Source organism: Adiantum capillus-veneris, chromosome 27, assembly GCF_014529385.1.
Source record: "Adiantum capillus-veneris isolate H3 chromosome 27, ASM1452938v2, whole genome shotgun sequence".
Classification (NCBI taxonomy): Eukaryota; Viridiplantae; Streptophyta; class Polypodiopsida; order Polypodiales; family Pteridaceae; genus Adiantum; species Adiantum capillus-veneris.
Genome location: NC_140957.1, coordinates 46,681,682 through 46,687,358, shown reverse-complemented (window position 1 = coordinate 46,687,358; position 5,677 = coordinate 46,681,682). Strand labels below are relative to the sequence as shown.

The window sequence follows — 5,677 nt, the reverse complement described above, 5'->3', positions numbered from 1 at the left end:
CTTTCGTGAAGCATTGGGAATCCATCATATGCAAGCTCACTTTGAGCTTGAGGGGGAGTGTTAAAGAATATGATGTTAAAGAATATGTCCATTGTGCTATGGGCGGCTGGACACTGACTACACTATGTTGTAAATATACTTTGGATAATAGTTTTAAAAAAAAGAAGAAGAGAAGAGCAGCTCGTTGAATGGCTGCTGCAGGGTAACGATTGTGTGCGTGTGTCTCGATGTGTGTTGTTGTGTGTGTAGTCTTCTTTCCTACCTTCTCCATCACCTGCGCACTCTACAGCACTCTGGTTAATCTCATTAGGAATCTATTCTAATGAATGCTCACTATGTTCAAGTTACTAGGCCATTAAATGTTACATAACCTATTTGAGGTTAAGAGAATAATTATCCTAGTCTTAGATTAGTTGTATTTTCCTCGTAAAATTTCAACCCACAATGATTTCATAGTTCATTTTTTCCTTGAATGATTCAATGTAAAAAGTGAGTTGATAGTCAGTCCCGCAAGAGATGACTATCACATTTTCTAATAATACCATAGTTTTTTCTATGTTTCCATCTGTCAATTGCAATTTTATTGATGTTTGCCTAATTAAAGGTCTTCCCCATGCTTTCCAAACATCTTTTAGTGCAATGGAAATGCCAACTCCACTATCTATAACAACCATGGTTCTTACATTGTTATATTAGTGTACAAGAATAGTTGTGTTGTCTTTGTTCCCTTTGCAATAATCTCCCACCTTGTTCATAGATACAAAGTTGATAAAATTTTCTCAAGATTCTTCTCTATGTAACTCTTGAAAGTTTTCTTTGGCTACTCGCATTGTACCCTTTTTTCTAAGGTGCCTTTCATATCTATCCATAGATGTGGCCTTATCCTAAACAAATCACCCAATGTAATGGTACATTGCATATATATATGTCGACATGGTAGACTATATGTTCTGCACATCCAAAGTATGTTTTGCTTGATTTAGTTTCGTGGGCTTGTACACCAGTGATTTGTCTTTGTTTTCAACCAAGTACGAGGGTAAAGTTTTGAGTGTTTAGCCTTTTGAAAGGTTTGACCCCAATCTCCATACAGACATTGTCCATCTAGGTCCATGGGTGGTTTGTCTAACCAAACTTTCTTAGTTGGAGCTGATTTGAGAGTTGGGCTTGTGTTATTCACTTCTCTTACTCATTTTAGTATATAATTTGACCAATCTTCCTCGACTGGGGGGATTCCTTCTAGCCGATTATCACTATCTAGAAATATCCATTGGTGCTTGTTATCTTTAAGTAAATAATCCCTCCACGTTTTGTGTCTATGGTTTTTATAAATTCTAGTTTTGTTTTTCTTAGTTGGATTTCCAATGATTTCCAATTTTGGTTTTTGTGTTTACAACATTGATTGCATGATTTGTACCAAGTTTTTTTGAGCTTCTAGCTTTGTGGATTCTTTGTCAGGTGTTGGATAGTTTTTCTCTTTTGTTTCTCATATTTGAGCCACTTTTAATAATGTTTCAAAGGCTGCATTGATGGGTTCATAATGTTTTTCTACCAACAATGATCCTCCCAATATTTGTTTTGATTCTTTGAGATTTGACAACATTGAAGATTCACTTATCGCAGTTCATATGCTTGACATTTTTTAGCCCACGACAATGATTCATTGTGAGATAGTGGTCTCCTTCATGTCAACATTGAGATGTTGGCGTTGAGGTCACACCGGGCATATTAGATGTCATTTCTTTAGATGCACAATGATGTGCCAGAATGCATGTGGCTCATTGTGTTCAAAGATCCCCAAAGAGGAAGTCCAAAGGTACATTGTAAAATAGTGAAGCCAGAGTTTTATGAGTCGTTCTTGTTGCAACACCATAAGGTATACCAAGAGCCTCCCATACTTACATTGCTTCTATTGCCTATGTATGTGATTTTGTTCTAGAAAATTGCATAGTTGTTAGCACAGCTTAGAGGATCCCAATAAGAAGAAATACTAGGAAAGAAAACCTATTTCTTGGGCCATGTTCACTAAAGAATTTGTGGCCAATGTCATTAAAAAAGGTACTTATGCTAGAAAGTTGACAGGTGGAGAGAGGCCAATGGGGCCACACGAGTTGTGGCATCACCTCTACTCAATGTGATTCTTGGGAAGCATGAGGTAGAGAAAATGGACACTGCAAATGTCAATTTGCAAGACCATATATTGGCAGCAAAGAAAATGGTTAGCACCTTCAGTGAGAGGGTTCATGAGAAGAAAGAGTATATGCATAGAGTGAATGTAGACTTGGAGGCAGCAAAGGCATACATGCACAGATAAGAAGGTCTCTCGGATGGAGTAGATATATTTCAAAAGAAACTGGCAAATTCTTAGTGCCAATTGGAAGCAATAGAGGCAACGGGTGAAACTGCAAACACGAAGGAAATCATAAGACTCAGTGTTGACATTAAAGCTTCAAAGGAAGTTTTACAGCTTCTAGGAGCTTTAGAGATGCCTGACTATGAGAAGCCTGCGACAACTTGTATGAGAAGCCTGCGACAACTTGTTAGGCAGAGAGGGATAGGGTGCAAGATTTTCTTGACCAGGATGTCCACAAGTTGGAGCTCTGCAAAGAAATAATTAAAATGTTGGGGCAAAATCATGTGTACACAATTCATCCATTTCCCCCTGTCAAACAGTCATAGATCAAGTTGTCTCATCATAGAAGACGTTTGTGCATGTTGTAGCTTTGGGATTTCCTAACAATGAGGTAGTGGATGTTTGTATACTCTAATGCAAGAACCCATACCATCTCTTATGCATTGCACATATGTGTATAAGTAGAAATATGTGCATGTACCATGGCTGCAATCAAGTAATTGTTGATGTTGCGCGACAAATGTGCCCACCCTTAGTTTCCAAGATGTCCCTATTAGCTAGCATGTTCATTTGCAAACCTCGCTCGCTTTAATACGTAGTAGATTGCACCTAGGACCTTGTTGGGGGAAGCACCTAGTGACATAGAAATAATCTTATGAATGGTTGAAACCTCCCATAGAGTGGTAGAAACCATTCTAGTATTGATGGAATCCACATTGGACCTGCTAGAAATGATCCTTGTAATGATAAACCATAAGCTTGGGATAAGTAGAAAGCACCAGTAGACCTGCTAGAAACCAAAATTTCATGCACTATAAGGTAGTGAAGTCCCATGTAAAAACCAGTGACCTAGCAGAAACTAGTCTAGGAAGCACATCAGGACATTGTTTTTACCACTCTTATGGTAGAAATCATTAGATTGCACCTGGAAATTGGTGGGGGGAGCGCCTAGTGCCATAGGAATGATCTTATAATTGGCAGAATCCTCCCATAGAGCGGTAGAGACCATTCTGGTATTAGTAGACTTGCTAGAAACCACAATTGCATGCACTATAAAGTAGTCAAGACCCATGTAAAAACTAGTGACCTGCTGGAAACTAGTCAAGGAAGTCCCCCAAGGACATTGTTTTTAATAGTGCATTGGTAGGCACCAATAGAAACCATTCTAGACATGGTAGAAACCGAATTGCTGAAAGAAATCATTATGAATTGCTTGAAAGTAAATGGAAAGTGGTAGAAATCATAAGCCTGGGATGAGTAGAAAGCACAATTAGACTTTCTAGAAAACAAAACTGGTTGCACTTTGAACCAGTAAAGGAATGGTGAAGACCATTGACTTGGTAGAAACCTATTGAACGTGGTAAAACTTTTTTGGGTTCCAAGAACTCTTATTGGGTACCTCACTCTTGGGTGGTTGAAACCACTAATACAATGGTGGAAACCCTCAATAGTAGTGGTAAAAACCACCAATATAGTGCTAGAAACCATCCATACAATGGTGGAAACCCTCAATTTAGTGGTAAAAACCACCAATACAATGCTAGAAACCACCTTTAAATAGTGGTGGAAACCTATTGAAACTGATCAAAAGTAGCTGGGTTTTAAGATTTCTTGGTGGCTACTTCATTCCATGGTGGTGAAACTTAGCAATAAAGTGGTTGAAACCACCAATATAATGGTGTAAATTTTATATATAGTGGTCAAAACCACAAATATAATGCTAGAAACCACCCATACATTGGTGAATCACCTATACAATGGTGAAAACCACCTATATAGTGGTGCAAAACACATATATAGTGGTGGAAACCACCTATATAGGTGGTGGAAACCACCTATATAGTGGTGGAAACATATTGAAACTCGTCAAAAGTAGATGAGTCAAAACCACCGACACAGTACTCGAAACCACCTATACAATGGTGGAAACCCCCAATAGAGTGTTTCGAGTGTTTTTTGTACATTCTGCAGATGGTATTGAAGGTTCACAAGTGGGTTCATTAGAGAATTCCCAAAGTGCAAGATGTGAGCCCTAGTGGCAGCCGAAGCAGTCCTCGAGTGCAAGGTTTGAGCACAAGTGAAGCCTGCCAACTAGTGATGGCTTTGGTAAGAGCGACACGGAGGTTGGTGAGAAATATTTGGATGCTATCAATGATGGCATTGAGAAGTCAACACCACATTGTGATGACAAAAAGTCTGCCATTGGGGTTACCCTGCAGATCTTTGTGTCTATTAAGAAGAACCACTCTATTGAAAGGGAGGGGCTAGATGTGGAGATGACCAAGAAGTCATCTCAAGAGGTTGGTGAGAAAGATGTGGATGTTGTCATTGATGGAACTGATGATTTGATACAACAAACAACTGGTCCAAATGTCCAAGAATATCCAATTGATGTGACCCTCTAGAGCTTTGTGTCTTCTAAGAAGAAGTGCACTACTCAATTGCAGCACAGTGGTAAGCTCAATACTCCACCCTTAACCCTACAACTTTACAAATTATGTTATGTACTTATTGTTTTCTTTTTTGTCCATGAAGAGCCAAAAAAGAAGAGACAGTTCTTGGAAAGGGGACACTCAAATACAATCATGGAAGGAGATCTCAAAGAAAAGGAGGGGAGGGATGTGGGAATGACTAAGAACTCATCATCGGACCACAAAAAAGGAAAATTGAAATCACACCAAGACCCAAGCACGCAAATCTCTTTCCGTATGAACATGAAATTCTTGTCAAAATCTATGTACAGAGAACTGCTTGTAGTTTTGCAGCACAAAGACCCAACACCAGAGTGTGCATTAGCATGTGAGCATGATCTATGTGTTGTAATATTAGTGCGTACTTTTGTATGTCATTGTGCAATTGAAAATACTTGTAATTCCAATGTGCGTTATCCTTGTAATTCCTTTCAGAACTAGATAGAGAGACTAATTTTTGTCCATGTCCTTTGTCTGACTTAAGTGTTGCTAAATTGGTTTGAGAAATTAATTCTGAACAGATGGGCTTTTTGATTATTCAATACATGTACATCTTGTGATTATTCAGGTTTTCACAATCGTGCTCAAGATTTAAAACAAGATGCAAGAAATGATGTCATTGCAAAGGAGGAGAAACTTGCATTGTTTCCCTTGCATGACGTAAACCATGACAGTGCATGGGAAATGGTCCGGACGTGGAAAATTAGAAAGGTTAGGCAACTAAAAAGAGAGAGAACTAAATCCAAGAAGTGCGTGGAGTGCAACATTATGCACATGAGGAAAATTCAGGAGTATTCCAATTATGTACATCCCTTTGAGGTTGTCATTTTTTATGATTGATACCCTCTATCGATCC

The 5,677-nt window shown here is 38.7% G+C and overlaps 1 pseudogene; it reads left to right on the top strand.

Annotated features, from left to right (window-relative positions):
* Positions 1 to 1,744: 1,744 nt before the first annotated feature.
* Positions 1,745 to 4,755, top strand: LOC147421898 (uncharacterized; annotated as a pseudogene).
* Positions 4,756 to 5,677: the final 922 nt, after the last annotated feature.